Source organism: Mustela putorius, unplaced genomic scaffold (assembly GCF_011764305.1).
Source record: "Mustela putorius furo isolate JIRA1106 unplaced genomic scaffold, ASM1176430v1.1 tig00003834_pilon_pilon_pilon, whole genome shotgun sequence".
Lineage (NCBI taxonomy): Eukaryota > Metazoa > Chordata > Mammalia > Carnivora > Mustelidae > Mustela > Mustela putorius.
The window spans coordinates 130,585,429-130,608,150 of NW_025421987.1; the positions used below are offsets into that span (position 1 = coordinate 130,585,429).

General features: G+C 38.4%; 1 protein-coding gene and 1 long non-coding RNA gene across 6 annotated transcripts in view; one reads left to right on the forward strand and one right to left on the reverse strand.

Annotated features, from left to right (window-relative positions):
• Positions 1–22,722, forward strand: part of ANO10 (anoctamin 10) — a 233,015-nt gene that overhangs the window by 74,906 nt on the left and 135,387 nt on the right. The gene's annotated exons all lie outside the window — the stretch shown is intronic.
• Positions 1–22,722, reverse strand: part of LOC123394508 — an 83,223-nt gene that overhangs the window by 54,392 nt on the left and 6,109 nt on the right. The window contains exon 2 of the long non-coding RNA XR_006609285.1: positions 18,452–18,890. This is a non-coding gene — a long non-coding RNA (uncharacterized LOC123394508). The remainder of the gene's footprint in view (positions 1–18,451; positions 18,891–22,722) is intronic.

The window sequence follows — 22,722 nt, forward strand, 5'->3', positions numbered from 1 at the left end:
GAGAGGGGAAAGCAGGCTCTCTGCCGAGTAGACAGCCCGATGCAGGGCTCGATCCCAGGATCCTGAGATCATGACCTGAGCCAAAGGCAGAGGTTCAACCCACTGAGCCACCCACGCGCCCCTGTGAAATATTTTTTAATGAATAAGTGTAGTCATGTATGGTGGTTGTTTTCCCAGTGAATATACAGTTAGTGGGAATTATTCAAGAATTAATTTTAACTTTATAATTAAAGACTTGGATGTATTTTGGGGAGGTATATCAACAAAACCCTTAGGTAGAACATTAAAATGGTTTATAAGAAAAGGTGAGCTTAACCTAGGCAGTATGACACTGTGGTTTAGAACATGGCCCCTGGGGTCAAATCCTGGCTCCACCATTGATAAGCTATCTGTCTTTGAAAGAGTTTAGTACCTACAATTATTATGAGGATTAAATGTATAAATACACATGGCATGCTTACTACAGGGCCTGGCAAGATTAAGTATTCCGTATTTGTCAGTTGTTTGTTTTAGGAAGACAATCTCTTCTCATAGAAGTCTCTTTACCTAACTGAAAGGTCTGATTAAACTCTGAGAATTTAACTAAAAGGCTTGATTGGGAAGAAAACCACAACCACTATTCTTCTGGTACCACATGCAGCATCAGCATGTATTGGGCTCCTAAGAAGGTTTTTGACCTTTGGATTAGGGTACTTTTGAATGGAATTGTTGAACTGGGTTTTAACTTCCTCCTTTTGTTTCCTTTATTTCTGTGATAGTCATGGGCATTTCCTGGTCTTTCTGTACGCTGGCACCCTCTTCATTTTTCATCCAAATGAAACATTGCTTTATGTTCTTTTAAAGGTGTTGGAATAATTAAAGATAGTCAAGGCAAATTCTTTCACTGAAAATGTAGGTATAGGGTGCTTAAACTATGCCAGGTATTACCAAGGTACAGCCCTGGCTTTAGCATTGTTTACAGACAGAACCCTCCAGGAGATGGATCAGTGATAGAAGGCCTGCTTTCCGGCCTCTACAGGTGACCCCCTCCCTGACCCTCCCAGCAGTACCTGGACTGGCGTAGGTGCTCCCAACCGCTGGGTTGGAGCCAGTGAAGATGTCTGCTCACTGAAGTAAGTGCTCATCAAGAGGCATTTTGTTTCCCAATCTATGTATGGCATTCTTGCACTATAATTGGCGTAATTTCATTAAGTGGAATGAAAACTGATGAAATGTGTGTGCTAAAAAAAGAGAGAGCCATCATTTCTATGAAAACCTTTGGAAAGACTCCATAAAGACAAATTATTATCAGATTGGATAAAGATGAGGCAATTATAAAAGATTAGGAACAAATCATAAAAACATGGACAGCTTCCAGGTTCTGTTTTCACTCTGGTCCACATGTGTCTTTAAGTTTTCATTCTTCTTTAAAGAAAACAATCCTAGTATCTTCAACATTGTCTCATGGATGTTATTTGTGTATGGAAGACTGTGGAACTCTATCCCTGGGTCCTATCCAAAGAAAAGGTCTTGGCCCTACATTAAAATCCTTGCAAATAAATGTATATTTAAATGTTTGCTGAAATAAAACATAAAAGATAGGCATTTTTATGATTCCTCATTTCAGCTACTTTGTTGAATAACTGGTCTCAGGTATGGCATCTTTATAAATGAGATTCTTCTGTCCTTGGGGAGTGCGGAATTAGGGGTCTGGCTTATAAATTTGTCAGTTGGTGGGAAATACTTGTTTTGTTGAAGAACCCAGTTTATTAACCCATTTCCTTTAGGAAACCTCCCCCATTAACAATATCCCAATCTCAAAATGTTGTGTTAGTATTCGAGGTCAGATCCCACTTTAGGAAATACTTAGCTGCTTTTGCTTTGGAATTTTGTTTCAAAAATTGGGCCAGGCTTGAATTATCACTTTCTTAGCATCATAGACATTGATATATTAATTGGATTGGATGAAATGGTATCAGTTTGACCAGCATATAATTTTCCGTTATATTTGTTATATTATAATTGTTTTTTTTTTGTTTTGTTGTCACTTCTGTTTTCCTTCTGTCTCACCTTTACTCTCTAGCTTAAAAGTTTCAGAAGGCTTTAGTTTCTTTTATAGTCCCCCATGGCGCTCTGTTGCAATCACTGGATTAAATTAGAAGCCATGTGAGAGTGTTTTATAGATTCTGAGGTGCTTATAAATGTAAGATGTTAATATTACTGCTGTCATTTCTTCCTAATTTATAAAACATGTTCCCAGTCCCATTATGTTATGTTATATATTACTAAAAATCAACTATTTCCAAAGAGGTTAAAAACTATGAAAGGGAAAACTTCCTACATACTTTAGTTAAAAGCTCTTATGTTCCAACTGAAGGAATAGAAATGCCATGTTTCACACACACGTGTGTATATATGTGTGTGTGAGTGTGTGTCTGTGTGTGAGAGATATGATATGCCTAATCAGAACCTGTAGTCCACAGTTCTCCTCTGACAACCGGGGCATAGGAGGAAGATGAGCTGCAAAGTGTAGGGATGTGATTATCCCCGTGCTGCTGTCAGTGGGCCCCAGCTGTAACCATTTCTACAAATGCAAGCAAGGTTATAGTGCTTCCATTTCAGGTTCATTGTAGCACCTCACGGGGAAACTAATTGGCACCATCTGTGTGAACAACTAAGTCTGTAATGTGGTCACTGGCACACAAAGAACTCGGGTTGAGGGAGTATTTCACAGCAAAGAGGTAGTGGGATTGGAGCAGAAAGAATACCACTGGTTGATATTCTTTTATAGTCATCAGTTGTAGAAGCGCAACTCCAAGGGGAAGGAGCAGCGCTGTGGTAGGTCAACAGCATCCTTCCAGTGAGGGTTTAGGAAGGACATATAAGCAAAACTATGGGGAGGGCTCGTTGTGTTGTCTTCTCTCTGCTGTGAGATTTGTCCTATGCATCCATTCTAAATTTTGGACATTTAAATTTACTGCAGGGTAATTGCCACGGATTGGGAATAAGGTGTGTGTTTGATTACAAAGGTACAGCACAAGGACGGTTTTTGGAATGATGGACTTCTTCTGTATCTTGATTACGATGATAGTTTCACACCTCACTGCATTTGTAAAAATTCAAAGAGCTTTATGAGTGATTTTTACTTTGTGTAAATTTTAAAATGAATTTTATTTTATTTTATTCTATTTTTTTAAAAGATTTTATTTATTTATTTGACAGAGAGAGACACAGTGAGGGAGGGAACACAAGCAGAGAGGGAGAAGCAGGCTTCCTAGCGAGCAGAGAGCCTGATGTGGGGGCTTGATCCCAGGACCCTGGGATCATGACCTGAGCTGAAGGCAGATTGCTTAATGACTGAGCCACCCAGGCACCCCTAAAAATGCATTTTAAAATGTATAAGACTTTATTGAAAAACATGCTTTGGAAAATCTTTTGCCTGTGGCTCAGGGTATGTTTGCAAGGTGAAAGAAATGATTTTTTTTTTTTAAGATTTTATTCATTTATTTGACAGAGAGAGAAGAGAAACAGAGCAAATGAGACAGAGAGAGAGCACAAGCAGGAGGGAGGGGGAGGGGGAGAAGCAGACTCCCCACTGAGCAGAAAGCCTGATTCCAGGGTCCTGGGATCATGACCTGAGCCAGAGGCAGACTTAGCTACCCAGCTCAGTCTAGTGCCCTAGTGACTTTTTCCCCCAAACTAACTGAGAATGAAATTACCTAATACCATTAATCTAAAACTTGATTTTGTATAACAAGTGGCTTTTTTCAAGCTCTGAATAAGATTTTAGAATAGAATTTTCATAGATTCTGGTAAAGGGAACATGCTAAAGATGTATTGGGTTTTCCATTCTTCAGTTTCTCATAATGCCTGTCAACATTAAAGGAGCTGCTCATGCAGAGTACTGTTTTGCTGATGGGGGAAAATTAATGAGGTGAGCCATAGTTCAGACATCTGAGAATTCACTGATCATGCTTAAGAACAAAAATGAGCCACTGTTTTATATTTTGTTGCTTTCAGAATGTGGCCCATGTACATAAATGCTAATAGTTGTATGGAAAGTAATATGGTATTGCCGTTAAGCTTTTCAAAGGCACAAGATATTTGCCTTTGTGCTCATTTTGCTCATGTGCCCCTAGAATCATCAGGGCGTGGGCAATAGGCAGTAGCGCACTGGGAGTGATGGAGAGAGAATTCGTGTTCTAATGAGAGAGGCAGTGAAGTTGATGTCCACTAGTGGAGTCCTCAAAAACCAAAAGTTTGTATTTGGCAATTTTTAAGTAAATAATTTCAAACTAAAAAAACATTTTAAACAATTTGGAACATTACATTTGTTGATGAGTTTGACTTTTCTAGGGAATGTTTCAATAGTTCTAAGTTAAAAGCTGTTTAGGATTTTAACCTAAAGAATATTTTCTTTTAGATATGAAAGAGTAAATAGTATGTAATTGTGATCTAAGCGAAAATTGGTTTATCAATTGGGTAACAAGTACTCATTTGTAGTTTTTATGCTTTAAAATAAGGGTCAGAAAAAAATAAAATAAGGGTGAGTGACCTTTCAAATAGGGTGCTAAACCCTGTTTATTCATTCCTTTGAAAGAGAGAGGTTTACAATCTGAAGTCCTGCAGAAGGTCTTATCTCGAACCCTGATTAACTGATACAGTTCTTAAGTCACATATTAGCTGAGATTAATGGAATTTGCATTTGGGGGATTTTTTTTTTCCTCTGTTGTCTTGGTCAGAACGTCACTAAAACTTGCTGTCAACGGTACTCACCATAGTTCATGGTGCTGCCCTCAGTATGGCTCCCACGCTGGGCTTGCTGGTCTGCAAAGTGTTTGTGGTAGTTTGCAGAAAGATACGGAGCTCATGCTAAAATGTAAATCAGCAGGCTGCTTCCTGCATTGCAAATGTGTAGATATGGAAAGCAATGTCAGCTGAACTCTGAGCATCCTTCCTGAGAGATGATGTGCATTCTGGCACAAGTCTTGGAGTCTGATGGTATTGTTTGATACAGTTGCATTTTTGTTGTTAGAGGATACAATGGAAATTACAAAGGGTATTTCCTTACAGAAATAATGATCTCCTTTATGTAAATGTTTTAATTTATTCTGTGAATATAGTGCATTTACACGACTCAAACTTGAAAGATTCAAAAATGCAATGATAAAATCCCTCTACTTCTTTTTTTTCTATTTTTCTTTTTTTATTAATTAATTTATTTTCAGCGTAACAGTATTCATTATTTTTTCACCACACCCAGTGCTCCATGCAATCCATGCCCTCTATAATACCCACCACCTGGTACCCCCACCTCCCACCCCCCGCCAATTCAGACCCCTCAGATTGTTTTTCAGAGTCCATAGTCTCAGTCTCTAAATCCCTCTACTTCTATCTCTCAGTCAATAAATTTCCTTTCCTGGGGGTAGTCAATATGCTAGGATCCTTACATCTGCTTCCTGGGATAGTTAATGTGCAGATAAACAAATATATATGAGAATAATTATTTATGAGCAGGATTTAGTAGATTCATTTTACATCTAGTTGTTTAGTACAAATAATGCTGTCAGTAATATTTTTGAAATTTGCGTAAATTTTTTATGTCCTGTGTGAGATAACCTCTCATGTTTTGAGCTTTAGAATTGATGACTTGAGTGGTATTTTACTAGGCAGTTTTGACCTTTCCAGGATAGCAGGAATTCATGGGTTGTGAGTAGATGATGGGTTGAAAGATAATGAATGACTGGTGTGCTTGTAATTTCAGGTTTGGATCTGTTTCACCTACAGTTTAGGAAAAACAAAAGCTGCTTATTAATAACAAATATTTTGCCCTGCTTGTCATCAGGGATAGTACCAAGATTGGGTTGAGGCTCAAGCAAAGGAGCAGTCTATTTGTGTATTTGTCCTAATTTTTTAATAAGAATGAATTTCTTTCAAACTGCTTCTGAGGCCAAAGCTTTTTTAAGCAGGTAATCGTAGAGAATCAATTGCAACAATGTCCTTCAACAAAACTGCCCATGGTTAGGGAGTTTTTGAAGTTGTTTTTTTAAAAAATAAGCTTCATAAAATTTAAATAAATGTGAAATAGGTATATTCTTTGACCCTGAAATTCTACTTGAAATAATTTATCCTCACAAGAGAAAATTTAGGATGGGGTAGTTTAGGCTAATAATACAGTTCTCTGGGTGGACTTGGAGTTTTCAGCCCGCTTCTCACTCTCATTTACTACTGTGTTTCTCAATAGCCCTTCACATCCTTTGGCTTTCTTCTTCACTGCAGCTTCTCATTGTCATCCTCTGAAATGTATTACCACCTCTTTTCTGCTGACAACCCCCACTTTAGGCTTTTTTGTTGTTGGAGTTTTCTCTGACTGCTTCCTTGATGTCTGGGTCTGTGTCCTGGGCTAGCAGGACCAGAGATTTACTGAGCCCCTTCTGGGCTTGGCATAGAGGCCACAAAGGCAGAGAGAAAAGGGAACATCTGTCTGGTATGGAACAAAACAATTAAATCCCTAGTCAGAGAATGATCTCTTTGGAGCACGGCACACATTTTGTGTGAATTCTTGCTAGGACTGAGAAAGGAACTGAGCATGCATAAACTTTACCCTATCACTGTGTCTTTGAATCTTTTGGTCGGTGATCCTTGGATGCTTTGGAGGGATTGTTTTGGTTGTTCTGTTTTACTCTCTCATGGGAAAAAAAATTAAAATAAAGTGAATTAAAATTAATTTTGTTTTGAGTGACTATAAAGACATAACATGAGGGATTTGGGAGGTTGATGGAACTGTTCAGTACTCAAAATATGGTGGTGGTCATGCAAATCTATGCATTTGTTGAAATTCATGGAACTACATACAAAAATGTCAACTTTATTATATGATATAAAATAAAATTTAAAAACAAAATAACTTGAACAATTTCGTGTACCCTGCAAATAGTGGTACATCTGTGGATGTCATTAATTAAGGAATTACTATTATACTGGATGAATTGTTGTATGGCCCCGTTATAAATATTGGGATTTCCAAGAACGTGATTTCCCAGTCTATAGCTACTTCTCCCACCTTTTACACACCTGCCTGTATTTTCATATTTAATAAAAAATCAGTTCTAAATTGAATGAGGATAGCCAGTCAGGGATATTAGCTGATAGTTTCATTTGTTTTTTTCTAAATCCTTAAGAAGAATTTTGAGCCAGTTTGTATGGGAAGTTTAAGCAAAAGCAAGGCATTTGCAACCATGAAGGCATCAGTTACTATTGCATCTTGAGAGAGAGAGAAAGAGACTCCTCTTCCCTTTGACTGTCAGACCTTTAGTCTCCTTTTTGCATTATTAATATTGCTGTGGGAGTTATTGAGACTTTAATCCAGGCTGCCTCTGATTCTGCTCTTCTCCTTGCTGGAAAGGAAAATTTGACATCACACATGGAGCTGCCAGAGGATTGATAGGGTACCAGTTGTGGATATATCCATGGTGGCTCTCAGTGAGGAGAATCTCTCTTTAGTGGGCAAAACATCACTGATTTATGACAATGCTTTTGGCTCTCTGATTATGGTTTTAATTACCACCTAAACCCCAGAATTGTGAGATCACGTGTTATAGAATTTTTTTTATTTCAAGACCTGCTATTAGTATTTTTAAAGCAATTACAAAGCAGAAATATAATATGGTAACTTTGTTTCATACATTAAAACATTAATGCAAGAAAACTCTGCCATAGACATCAGAAAGAAGATAATTTTTTAAGATTCTATTTATTTATTTATTTTTATTTGAGAGAGAGGGCATGTGTATGTGGGTGGGGAAGGGGCAGAGAAGGGGGAGACGGACAAACAGACTCAGCACTGAGCGGAGCCCAAAGTGGGGTCCCATTCAAGCTGAAATCAGGAGTCAGATGCTTAATGGACGGAGCTACCCAGGTACCCCAGAAAGAAGACATTTTTATCTGAGTCATGAGAGGCTCTTAATTTACCTTCATTCTTGTAAAGCAATTTGGGAAATTAGAATAATCTATGAATCTTAAGATTAAAATCAAGTAGATCGTGATGAATTTGTGGATAAAGAGTAAGCCAGAATTTGTAATTTTAAAGAAGGTTAAAAATATTTCTCCAAAGTAAAATGATGGAGTTTGCTTTTAGTTTTTTTTTTAAGACTTTAATTATTTATTTAACAGAGAGAGAGAGATCACAAGTAAGCAGATAGGCAGGCAGAGAAAGGGGGGAAGCTGGCTCCCTGCTGAGCAGAGAGCCCAATGTGGGACTCGATCTCAGTACCCTGAGATCATGACCTGAGCCGAAGGCAGAGGCTTAACCCACTGAATCACCCAGGTGCCCCTGGAGTTTGCTTTTAAAATATATGTTGGTTCTTGAGAATCTATTATTTTGCTGTGTCTTCAGAATAGTTGCCTATTACTTAAACAGAGTGTGAATGTAGTCAAAAGTTAGAATACCTATACTTGTGATCTTAGACTCCTTTTTTTTGTCTTCTTGCCTGGAGTTTATAATGGTATTGCACATATAGTTTTTACTTAAGAGAATGTTCACATTTTCCCTTTTAGATACATACATGCCATTTAAGTTTGAGACATTTTCTGTGACTTGACAGAAGATCAGGCATTTAAATGTCCTACATGTGCATGAGAATAAAATAGGCCCTTTATTATAATCATGTAATGTTATCAGTGTCTGTATCTGTTTTTAAGCTCCACCATTGTAAACAGGTTGTTTAGGTCTCCTAAATTATTACTTTTTGTCCATTCATCTTTTTTTTTATTTTTAAAGACTTTTATTTATTTATTTGACACAGAGGGAGAGAGAGAGAGGGAGAGATCACAAGTAGGCAGAGCATCAGGCAAAGAGAAAGCAGGCTCCCTGCTGAGCAGAGAGTCCAATCCCTGGCTTGATCCCAGGACCCTGAGATCATGACCTTAGATCATGACCTGAGATGAAGTCAGAGGCTTAACCCACTGAGCCACCAGGCGTCCCTCCACTCATCTTGATAAAGTCTTCTATTGATAATCATCTTTAAAGTCTTCTATTAAATACTATGCTCCTATTACAAAGCATTTATTTAGTTTCTGGTTCGTAAATGTAATTACTATGTTACTTGATGCACAGAGATATGTAATTGCTGTATTTTCATTTTGAATCGTGACCTTTAACATTATAAAAATATTTTTCATTTTTAATGTTTTTTGACCTAATTTTGCTCTCTGATATTAGAATTATATCCCCTTTCTATTTTTCTGTTTTTCTCTAGTATACCCTTGTTTTTAACTTTCCTGAATCACTTTCATTGAGGTGTGTCTCTTGTCTATAGCATAAGATTTAGTTTTCTTCTGGTAGACAGTTTGAAGTATTTTACTTTTAATTGATGCCATTGTGTTTGGTCTCAACTTTGTTGTTATTTTGTGTTATGTATTCTATGGTATTATATTTACTGTGTTTTCTCTCTATATGGTATATACCCTCGTTTTGTGGGGAGGTGTTTAGGAAGATTTGTTTTGTATCTTTATAGTTATAGCTATCTCAATGTCCTTAATTATCTTTTTCTTTTCTTAGATTTCTACATTTGGTTTGTCAGTTTTAAAAAACATCCTTTGATTATGTATTATCTGTTTGACTTCATTAATGTATTTTCTTTTCTCCTTTCTCCTCTCATTATTTCAGTTGTATTATTTCTACATTGTCAAAATATTCAGCATTTGCATGTATCTTTTTTAGTCCTAGGAGACAGTTAAATCTTTCTGGTGCTTGCCACACTCTGCCAAAGTTTCCCTGTTTATGAAACTTGTTTTCTTTTTTCATGAAACTTGTTCTCTAGTGCATTGTTTCTCCAACAATAATGGGCATATGAATCATTTGGAGTTCTTAGAAAGTGCCTTGATTTTCATCCCTTACATATTCCGTAATGATGCCATTGCTGTGCTAATGAACCCTACTTTGAGTAGCAAAAGATTCCTCAAGAGGAGTTTTTAAGCTCCTGAATGTTTAAGACTATTCTTCTATAACATTAATGTTTGAAGGACAATTTACTGTATAAAAAAATATTTTGGTTCAGTTTTCTTAAAATTTCTTGAAAATGCTACCGCAATGTTGTCTTGGTTTACTGCTGTCCAACTTTGATGTCCGTATACTTTTCTCTTTTTATGAGTGATTTGGTTGTTTGCTTTGAGGCCTGAGGGTTTATGATTACTTCTTAAATTTATCTTTAAAATCTAATAGTTTTATAGGTAGGTATATGTCTCAAGAGTTGACTGGTCCATATCACAGATACACAGTGGGCCTTTTCAAATGTAGTTTTAGGTCTTCTTTTACCTCTGGGACATTTTCTTATCTTCTTATTATTTTCATTATATTTTAAAATATTAATTGCATTCTCTTGTTTTTTTTTTCACTGTCTTCAGGTGTATGTAGGTTGGATCTTCTTTTCCTGTTATCTGTAGCAATCATTTTATTTCACTTTGACATCTCTATTTTATTTTTGTCATCTTGGCTTTCAGTCCTTTCTTTTCTTGTGCCTTGTTTTCATTTCCATCTATTCTCCTATGGCTACTTTGTGGTTTAATCCTCATTTCTGAGATGATTTTGTCTTTTTCTTTAATTCTTTGCTAGGTTGTCATTCTCATTTCACATCTTCCTCTTTGTTGGTTTGATATTTCTGTTCTGAGTTTTTAGATTTTTTACTTGGAGGTTTTCTTTCATATTTGCAAATGCTTACTTAATATAATTTAATTCAGGTTTCAATCTTGAGTTATAACTTTCATAATTTAATTCAGGTTTAAATCTTGAGTTATAAGTTTCCTGTGGTTTCTATTTTGTTTTATTGTTGTTTTTTTTTTAATCATTTAAAAAAATTTTGTTGGTGAGCAAATTCTAAAACTGAAACCCATTGATTCTCAATATCTGTTTTATACTCCTAGTAACTCTGTGCAGATGCTATTGCTGTTTTTATGTTCGTTTTGAAATGAATTATTTTCCTGGGCTAGCTTTACTATTTCAAGTTGGCAAGGGTGAGATTTACTCGATGGTTTTCTTAGCTCCCTAGTTCACAGTGCTCCCTTCTTCTGGTATGGCAGAAATGCTGTATCCTTTTTTTCCCCTTTTTCTTTGGTTAAGCACTTTCTTTTTTTTTTAATTGAGACACAATTGACATATAATATTACATCAGTTTCAGGTGTATAACGTAATGATTAGATGTTGTGTGTACTGTGAAATGATCACTATAATTAGTCTAGTTAGCATCCAACACCATACAGTTACAAAATTTTTTTTCTCATAATGGGAACTTTTAAGATTTATTCTCTTAGCAGCTTTCAAATATTCAGGACAGTGCTAGCTATAGTCACAACATTGTATGTTACTGTATGTTACATCCCATGATTTATTTATTATATAACTGAAAGTTTGTACCTTTTGATGCTCTCACCCATTTTATAGGGACACTGAAGTTGGTTCCATATCTCAGCTATTGTAAGTAATGCTGGGTGCATATGTCTGTTCAAACTAGTGTTTTCCTTTTCTTCAAATATGTACCCAGAAGTACTTCTGAATCATATGGTAGTTCTAGTTTTGATTTTTTCAGGTACCTCCATACTGTTTTCCACAGTGGCTGTACCAGTTAACATTCCCACCAAGAGCACACCACAGGGGTTCTCTTTTCTCTGCAGCCTTGCCAGCACTTGTCATTTCTTGTCTCTTTAATAGTAGTCATTCTCACTGGTGTGAGGTAACATCTCATTTGTGGTTTTGATTTGCAAAAAAAAAAAATTGCCATTTCTTTAATGAGTACCTTCTTTGTGGTGAGAAGTGTGAGTATTGCTCTGGGTTGTACAGGACCATAATTTCTACCTTTTACTTTCTTCTTTCCAGTAATCACTAGCCTCCATGAGATACCTGATCCTTCTGTGTAATCCTTTCCCCCAGCAATGGTGCCTTCCTAAGACTACAATCTCTGGTTCTGTTCATTTTCAAGCTCTGTCCTTTGGATTTTCCAGGAAACCCTCTAATCCACCTGTCTCAGATAAGTTTTCAGTAGTTACAGTGGAAATTTCTTTTCCTGTGGGTTTATTTGTTTATTTGTTGTCCAACACACCTAGAACTCTATTTCCCTCGCTACTTTTTTTTTTTTTTCCAAAGTTTCTGACTTGACTCCACGCACAGATATGGGCTCTACACCTGGTGTTACTGGATTTGGGTGTTGATTTCCCTATTTTCATGTAACCTGTCTCCTAGTTATGTTGTAGTCACGAATAATGGATACCTTCATTTGTTCTCTCCTTGTTGGTCCATTTGGTTTTGTTTGTTTGAGGATGTATTAAGCAGTTTGGATTTAGGTAGCTCCATTAACCATAAAAACCCAGAATTCTGTAATAGTATTTTTATCTTGAAACAATTGAGTTCATTTTGGTGTTTTCAGGCAGTTTTAATATACGATACTCATTTATGAACTAAAGAAGAATACTTCATCTTCTGTTTAGCTTATACCATATTTTATATTACTTGGATTGTCATTATATTTATTCTAATTTATACCTAGTTCACTACAAAATCCATTCTTGTCAACGTAATAGTAAACTTCTAATATATTACCTATAAGGGGCATACTGGGCATGTTGTAATATTTTAATTGGATAAGAGGCATTTTGAAATTCAATTTTTATAAATACATAAGCATTGAACAAAATGTGAAAACTTTTCCCAGAAACTTGTTACACTTAAATCCTTTGTTCTTCAAACTGATATAGGGTATCTATACAAAACTTTGTCCCACGACATTGAAGAACAGCATTGCATGTGTATTTGTGTGTCCGTCTTTCTGTATATGTATGTGTGTTTGTGTTATATCTGTTGTATGTGCCAGCATGTGCCAGTTGAAGTCAGTCAAGTTTGAAATTATTTAGACCCTAAGAAAATTTTAAGTGACCTCTACTATTACTTCTTAAAATAGGGCTGAAATAAGGATAAAGGTGGTATATCCTGTAATATTTATAAGATGTTTTAAGTGACTATTAAAATTATTTTAGGGAGCTTGTTATTAAAGTATCACATACATATGTATACTGGTTATGGGTGTCAAGCTAAGTGGAGTTTTCAAGAAGTGTACATATCTGTAAGACCTAGAACAATGTACCAGAAGTCCCTTCTTGCCCTTCCAGTCAGTGCTAACCAAAAGTAACCATTTTCCCGACTTCTGTTGCCACTTAGTTTTGCCATTTTAAAAATTTTGTATAGATTGTATCATATACTGTGTTCTCTCAATATATTTTTTCAGTGATCTCAGTCTGTTGCAGTTTTTTCCCAGCTGTGGTGCTTTTTAAGCTGTTTTTTCCTCTGATGTGTTAATTAATCATTTAGTATCGCAGTGTTGATATGCATGCTGACACTTCTGGTGGCTGGCAGCAAGCGACAGTACCACACAGACATGCTGTTTCAGCATTATACAAGTGATCATAAATATTACATTTCCAAGTCCAGTGAGGAAATTCTCAAGATGATGGCTAATTAGAGAGATTAATAAAATATGGGTATAGTTAGAGATGTGTGATAGAACAAGACAATTAGTATGTTGCTAATTCTGAAAGTGAGTCTAAAATGAGAAAGATAATTCTGCAGTCCATATGTTAGTCACACCCCTGACTAAAGAGATAAGTTGGCAGTCTTTTTTAAGCTTCCTCATTTTCATCATTTGATTGGTTTTAGTTCTCTCAATGTGCTGATTTCAATGACTTTTTTACTTAATACTTTCTAAGTATATTATGTGATTATGCTGGAGTACATTGAATGTTGGCATTTGAAAATAGATGTGATCGCTCTGTTGGGAAACAAACAAATACATTCAAAACAGTGAGATGATGTTGGCACGTCATAGCGGCAAGCAGATCCTTGGATTTGGAGGGATTGGTTCCCAGAAAACCCAAGGTTTGAAGTGACCAGTCTCCATTAGACTCCTCATAAATTGGTAGCATTTTGATATTGAAAACAGAAGAAGAATTTGCTGTGGAGAGGAACAGATTTGGATACTGGGCCTCTGCTGGTCCTAACTGTATCAGCCTCCCCCCACCCCACCCCCACCCCTTGCCAGTCAGGTTTATTTAGGAACTTAGGAAGAGGAGTGAAGAGAGACAAAGCATCTTTCTCTGTTTGATAATTGTACTTCCTTATGTTGCTTCCTCCTTGCTGAAGGTGGCCAGAGTGTTCTGTGGTATTGTTGAAGGGAAATGTAATGGCTTCTACCTGCCCCCTCCCCAAGGTTGATTGTGCTTGCTGCTCCTCTCCCCCAAGGCACAGTCACCTGGCAGTTACTTGGGGACTGCCTGCACCTCGTTCTGGGTTCTGAGCAGAGGCAAGATTCATCCCTTGCCTCTGAGAGCTTCATCTAGTGTGGACACAGAGCACCAAGTAGTCACACAGAGAGATATAAAGTGGCTGGAGTGTAGAGAAGAACTCAACCTCCTCAGGAGTCAGAGAGGTGTTATTTTTGAGGAGGAGTGATCAGTGTCATGGAGCCTGGAGTGAGGGGCTAGGGACAGGACACTTTGGGCAGAGAAGAAGGTGGTCCTGCTGAAGGAGCGTGGAGTCTCTGGGGCAGTTCTCTCCTTAAAAGCCTTCAGGCTCTCTACCATTTTCAGGATTGAAATCCAGATATAGTTTTGCAGTCCGTCTGTGAAATCATACAGCTCTTCCCCACTGCTCTCCTTCCCACACTTTAATAACACCCAGTTCCTTGATGCTCCTCCAAAGGACTGAGCTCTTTCTTGCTTGGTAATTTAGGTCTGCTGCTTCCTCTGCTGAGAACCCTTGTCAGACATACTTAGCTTAAATTGCTTATTTGCAAAGTGGTTTGCCTACAGACATGGTGCAGTGAACATGAGTCATTCTTTTTGATCTCTGAGCATCTAAACCCCCCTTTTGTGTCCATAGAACTTCTGACCTTGGAAGGCAGAAGCACCCCCCCTCCCCGACCTTAGCACAGGCAGCAGACAATGCTGGATACTCCCTTCCTAGCCTCCCTTGCTGCTGGGGCATGGACATGGGCACATGATCTGTATTCCGGCAGTCATAACCTTGCCACTGCAAAATTGGAACTGGAATCTAGTGGTCCCAGCAAGGTCGTACTGTGCAGAATCCACTCTGGTGAGGGACGCCGAGGCAGTGGCTGTTGTCGGGGGGTTAGGTCTCTGTCTTGCAGCTGTGGCCCCAGCATCCTTATAAAATGAACTTGGTGCTTGGTTCTGGATGCTGCTCCTGGCTGGGTGACTGCTAAACCTTGTTCTTTAGACTTTTTAGAGGTTATGCCAACTGCCTGATTTCCTTTGAACAAACCCCTTCTTTGTCCAAGTAAAACAAAATTGGGTGTTTGTAGCTTGCAAAGAAGAACCCTGCTTGACTCAAGTAGATTCTAGCATTAGTACTTTCTTTTTTTTTTTTTTTTTTAAAGATTTTATTTATTTATTTGTCAGAGAGAGAGTGAGTGAGAGCGAGCACAGGCAGACAGAGTGGAAGGCAGAGTCAGAGGGAGAAGCAGGCTCCCTGCGGAGCAAGGAGCCCGATGTGGGACTCAATCCCAGGACGCTGGGATCATGACCTGAGCCGAAGGCAGCTGCTTAACCAACTGAGCCACCCAGGCGTCCCGCATTAGTACTTTCAAGGGCAGGGGCAGAATATAATTATCTATGTAATTGCCTTGACATGCCCCTCACGCATAAGAATTGTAAGAGTCTCTTATCCAGCAGGTAAGCAAGTAGTCACAATACTTACCAAGAGGAGCTTGTGCTATGTATATTTAGTAATGTAACTCAAGTCACAAAGATTTCCCAAGAAAAGAACACAAAAATATTGCTATGATAGTAAAGACGGTAAAAATGTGGGCCTTTTAATTACATTTTCTGTTGTTGGTAAAATATGAAAAACAAAATTTGCCATTTTGACCATTTTAGGTGTACAATGCAATAACATTAATTACGTTCACTGTGTTGCACAGCCCTCACCATTAAGCATTAACTCTCCAGACTCCTTTCACCCAATCCCTCCTGACCTCTACTTTCTGTCTCTGTGAAGTTGTATATTCTAGGTATTTCCCATAAGTGATTCATAGAATTGTTTGCCCTTTTCCATCTGCCTCCTTCACTTACCATAGTGTTTTCAAGGTTCATCCATGTTGTAGCCTGTGTCAGAACTCCATTCCTTTTTATATCTGAGAGATATTGCATTGTATGGATAGACCACATTTTGCTCATCCATTTATGTGTTGATGTGGGCATTTGGGTTGTTTCCACCTTTTGGCTGTTTTAATGTCATTGTAACTAATGCTGCAGTGAACATTGGCATACGGTTATCTGTTTATCTGTTTGAGTCCCTTCTTGCAGGTTTTTTGTTTTGTTTTGTTTTATTTATTTATTTGACAGAGATCACAAGTAGGCAGAGAGGCAGGCAAAGAGAGAGAGGGAGGAAGCAGGCTTCCCGCCGAGAAGAGAGCCCGATGCGGGGCTCGATTCCAAGACCCTGAGATCATGACCCAAGCCAAAGGCAGAGGCTTAACCCACTGAGCCACCCAGGCACCCCCCTGCTTGCAGTTCTTTGGGTATGTATCGAGGAGAGGAATTGCTGAATCATATAGTAATTCTACATTACATTTTCTGAGGAACCACCAAACTTTTCCCTACAGCTGCATGATTTTACTTTCCCACCAGCAGTGCACAAGTTTACCAGTTTCTCCATGTCCTGGCCAACACTTATTTTCTAGGTTTGTTGCTCTTGTTGTTTTAATTATAGCCATCCTAGTGGGTACGAAGTGGTATCTCATTATGGTTTTGCTTTTCATTTCCCTGATAGCTAGTGATGGTGAGCACCTTCTCGTGTATGTAGAGCTTCTCTACTGTCTCATTTGTGCAAGGAGCAGCTGGGTTAGTTAAGTGAAGTTTCATTCTGTAATTGGCATTTTTTCCTGGAAGTGAGCAAACAGAGCTGCTTTACATGTATCATTGTATCACCAAGTCTAGCTCTTAAACAAAGGCTACCCTGTAAATAGTAGTAAAGGCTTGACAGTTAGCAGAGTTTCAGAAATCATCCCTGTTCTTCAAACTGATAAAGGATATCTATACAAAACCTCTAGCAAACATCACATTTACTGGTGGAAGACTGAAAGCTTTCTCATTAAGATCAGGAGCAAGACAAAGATGCCTACTCCTGACTCTTGCCACTTTTAGTTAACATTTCCCTGTAAATTCTAGCCAAGGAAGTTAGGTAAGAAAATGAAATAAAAGCCATCTAGATAGGAAAGGAAGAAGTGAAACACACTATCTCTGTTTGCAGAGGACACAATTTAGTTAATAGAAAATGCTAAGGAATTCTCTAAACAACTATTAGAACTGGTAAATGAGTTCAACAGGGTTGGAGAAGACAGAAACAATACCCAAAAAGGAATTGTATTTATATACAATAGCAATGAGCAGTCAAAAAATGGAATTAACACAGTTCCATATATAATAGTATCAAAAAGAATAAAATGAAAATTCAATACTGTTCAGATGGCAATACTCCTCAAATTCATCTACAGATCCAACATATTAAAATCCAAACTAATTTATGTGCAGAAATTCATCCTAAACTTCATATGGAAATGCAAAGGACCCAGGGTAACTGAAAGAATCTTGAAAAAGAATAATGCATGAAGACCCATACTTCCCAATTTCAAAATTTACTACAAAGCTACAGTCATCAAGACTGTGTAGTACTGGTATAAGAATGGATATCTATATCTATATCTATCTATATATATATATATATATTTAGATATCTATCAGTGGAATAGAATTGAAAGTTCAGAAATTAACACTCACATTTATGGTCAGTTGATTTTTTTTTTCCCCCCGCAAGAGTGCCAAGACAGTTCAGTGGGGGAAAGAACAGTCTTTTCAACAAATGGGGCTGGGACAACTGAATATCCATATGGAATGTACACCATGTACAAAATCATGTACAAAATGAACACCTTGTACAAAAATCAACTCAAGGTGGATCAGTGACCTAAATGTAAGACCTGAGTTTGAGGTGGGTATGAGGAAAGGTTTTATGGACCAGGCCTGAAAGGTCGTTTCTGTTTGCATTTCTGCTGTCTATGGAAATCAGCCATAGCCATTGGGAGAACATGTGGCCATTGGAAACCTGGGGAAATGTGTTCCAGCTCTATGTCCAAAAGAAGGAAATAATTTATTTAGGTGAATAGCTGGCATCTTTGCTACAAGGAGGTTGCCTTGCCGTTGGTTATTCTGGGCCTTTGCAGTTCTGAAATTCTGTTCTTTTACTAGCTCTTCCTCGTTGAGTCCTGTAGTTTTAAGAACTGTGAAGAAGTGAGAATGCTAACACTAAATTACCTTTTCCTTGGACATAGAAAAAAGAGGAAAATCCAGCCAGCCAAGTTTTTCACAGCAATCCTGTTTGCAAAAAATATATTCTGTGGTCTTGTAAACCTACCTGTTTGCCAAGGCATGATGCTCGCTTGAAACCATGATCTCCACTCATTTCTGGCCTCTTTCCATGCATGCTGGAAAGGTAATCATTGTCCTCAATTGTGCTATTGAAGCTACATAAAGCTTTTGAAGATGGATGAACACTTCTTCATAGGAAACAACCCAGTAGTGCCTCATAGTAAAAACCAGATGCATATGTTAGATCGCATGCATCAAAGATCCTCTGGAATGGCCATCAGAAAGTTGGACATCTCTTCACTGGGAGCACAGGGTCCTCATCTCAATGGCAGGATCGTGAGTGTTAATTTGCTTATCCATCCAAGTCAGAGTCCCTTGAGGGCATCTGTTTGGTGAGTTTGGTATATAGTCAATTGAAGAAGTCATACTCCAGCTTTGAGTTTATAATCTAATTATCTTGAACTCTGTGGATATGATTATAGAGACTGAAGGAAGAGCAAAAGAGAAATAGAATACAAGAGGTGTTATAAACAAGGCACAGTGCTGTTCATTTTTAAGAACCTGCCTTCTGCAGTGGCTTGAGGGATCTTAGCGAGATACATGATAGAATCCTGAGCTTCTCTGTTATTTCCCTCACCCTATAGCATATTTCTGATTTCAAATGTGTTTAATATTCTTGCCTTTATTTTGAGTTCTATGCCTAAGCTAAATATTGTATTTTTAAAAAATCACAGAAAGACTATAAACCAGTATTGGTTGAAGTGTGGTCTGTAGACTGCTGTTAGTCCACAAAGTGTTTGATACCAGTCAACAGTGAGATTAGCACAGAAGTAGGGCATTAAGTGTTTCAAAATGTCGAAGGTAGTTTGACATTGCTGTGACATTAAGCATGTGGCCAGTGGTCTCATGTTGTTCAACAAGGTATAGACAAAGCAGAGTGGTGTGCGACTTGCATGTTGTGCAGCTCATTTTGATCACCTGTGGTATGCATTAGTCTGCAATACCACAGACTGGGTGGCTGTTCCAACAACAGAAAGTAGTTCTCAAAGTTCTAGAGGCTGGAGGTTCAAGATCAGGGTGTCAGCGGGCAGATTCTTCCCTTGGCTTGTAGGTAGCCGCCATCTTGCTGTGTGCTCACATGACCTCTTCTTCATGTACGTTCAGAGGAAGGCAGAGAGAGAGCTCTTTGGGAGCTCTTCTTATAAGGACACTAGTCCTGTCAAATCAGGGACCCACCCTTATAGCCTCATTTAATCCTAATTATGGCTTGGTCAACTAACTTGTCTCTAAGTTATAGCCACAATGGGGGTTAGGACCTCAACATATGAATTTGGGTGGTACATAGTTCCATTCACAGTAGGGCCATAGGTAGGTCTGTAATGGACTAGGAATTTAAAACATTGGTCCTTCACCACAGATAGTTTGAGAAGCTGTGCTGTAGAAATAAATGGGGGTAATTAACTTAATTACAAGTAAATATTAATTAATAGCAGAGCAGGAAACAATTTGCTGTAGTTATTTTTTTTAAGATTTATTTATTTATTTATTTGACAGAGAGATCACAAGTAGACAGAGAGGCAGGTAAGAGAGAGAGAGAGAGAGGGAGAGAGAGAGAGAAGCAGACTCCCCGCTGAGCAGAGAGCCCGACGCGGGACTCTATCCCAGGACCCCGAGATCATGACCTGAGCCTAAGGCAGCGGCTTAACCCACTGAGCCACCCAGGTGCCCCATTAACGTTTGAATATTCTTGAAGTTTATGTATCTTGATTTTCAATAAAATTGTTTGTGGGAAATGTTGACCCTTTGGAATAGATTAGATAAAGACTGGAGAAGATGTATTGAGTGGTTAATTCTTAAAGAGGCCTGAGCTTAAGCTGGATGTAATTACTGCTCTTGTAGAGTAGCTGTCTTATCTGTGCTGCTGGCTCATAAATCCATGCCTCCATCTGCTGGCTTTGCTTTCTGGCTGCCTGAGGACACCTCCCCATGGCCATTCTGTAGGCACCACTATACAGCCACTCAGAAGAGAGCACAGCATCCTCCCAGGGACCTCACTGTCGTGCTTTCTCCTTTCTCTGGTTTCCTATTGAAACACACAGGATCACTATCTTCATGGTAACTCACTTTGAAACCATGGAACATGTTTGCTTTCCTCTTTGCCTTTAGAGATTTCTTTGGTCTCCCACTTGCTGATTCTGCCTCTAGAATGCCTTCTTGAACAGCCTCCTTCCTGAGGCACCATCAACCTTGCACCAGGGCCCCTCTTGTCACTTCTCACTGGAGCATTTCAGTGAGCTTCCAGCTGCTCTCTTGACTTCAGTTTCTTCCTGTACCGTCTAATTTGTAACACACATCTCACCTGTGATCTGAAAGCCTTTGGCTGTTCCCCTTTTCATAAAATAAAGTCCAGCATCCTTAGCAAGGGACTTAAGATCCTCTGTGATCTGCCTCTTAGCTGTCTCCCCTCCCCTCCCCCACCTCTCCTTTCACAACACCACAGCACTGCAGTGTCTGTCTGCCTGGAGTTTCCTTAGTCCTTGAATTTTCTCCTCTCTAGTTGCTGCTATCAGAGGATCCCTTGGTCTTCAAGGACCAGCTCAGACATCACCTTTCCCTGGTCTCCCCATTTAGAATTAATGATTATTTACTGTGCTTTCATAACGTGTTCTGGTGTCATACCATGTTTCCCATGTATTCTCTCTCCTCTGACTAGTGTTGGCATGGTAGCCTTTCTCCCCCATCCCCCAACATCCTTCTCCTAACCTATTTCTGTCTATATTTTAAGGATTTTTTTTTTTTTAAGGCAGCATATGATTCGGTCTTAACTATTTTTTTAAAAATTCTTTATTTAAATTCAATTTAGTTAACATAGAGTGTAGTATTGGTTTCAGGGGTAGAATTTAGTGATTCATCAGTAGCATAGACCACCCAGTGCTCATTCCATCAATTCCTCCTTAATGCCCATCACCCAGTTACCCCATCCCCCCACCCACCACCTGTCCAGCAACCCTCAGTTTGCTTCTTAGAGTTCAGGGAAAATAAAATAGGTCTTATTGTTTTATCCAGTTTGACAATCTCTGCCCTTTAGTTGGGATGTTCTGGCATTTAATTTAACCAGGTCATTGGTATAGTTAAATGTAAGTCTATCCTCTCACTGTTTGTTCCCTTTTCTGCCATCTAATGAATTCACAGAAGTTTGTGTGGATGTGTGTGATTCCACCTTCAGGGGCTCCAGCCCTCTCCACACTCACTTCTCACACCTGGTCCAGCTCACAGCCTGTCCAGCTCACAGCCTGGACCATCCTTGAAGGACAGCACACTTGGAGCTTGTGACCCCTGAGTTTAGGTGACAAGACTATGTGCTGCTCTGCAGTTCGGCCCTTGTACCATGGACCTCAGTATCCTATGCCTGTCCTGCCCTGATGCCTGCAGGCACAGATTTAACCTCACACTGAAGAGCCCTCCTACTTCATGAGTGGTTTCTGAGCTCCAGAGAAGCCGATAGCAGGCCTGTTCCTACGGCACTGCAGACACGCGCCCCTCTGATCCTCTGTATCAGGGCCCATTGAGGGCACACATCCTAAGTCTAAAAGTGGGGTGCTAAGGTAGTAGCACAGACATGAAGGGCAATGACGGTATCAGACATGAACCAAACCAGGCAGATGTCCTCTGCCTGACTGTGTATTCACAATCATGATTTGCATGTGAAGAGAGATGCTTAAGTTTATTTTACAAAGGATTATTTTCAGACAGAAATAGAGATTGGTTGTTAGACATTAATTTAATATGGAAGAGCTTATGCAGACTCCACTCTCAGGCTAAATAGAATTGGAAATGTCATTCTAGGACTAGAACCTTGTTAAAACACTTTTCTGAGATTTTGCAGATACTATCAAGTCAATAAACTGATACATGGACTATATTTTGTAAATTTTTAAAAAATCTAATTTGTGTTACTAGAGCAGCAATAAAAAAGCCAAGTAACCATAATGTATAAATAAATTATGTTGGAAATATAATAACACTCTTTTTTGTGCGTATTGCACTCCATCATTTTATTGCCATTTTTTTAAACTGTCTTTGTATCACTTAAAGCTATAGTGTCTAAAAATGATATCATTAACGTGATCATGAAATTTTGGACATTGCTTATAAAAATTCACTAGTTGTTCACATTAATCAAATTATACTATTTTTGTTCAAAATAATTATAATTAAACCATGAAATGGGATAACCATTAGGTAGTTAATTTTTGTCACCTTGAGAACAGTACCAAAACTAAAGTGATTATGTCATATTTAACATATCACTATTTA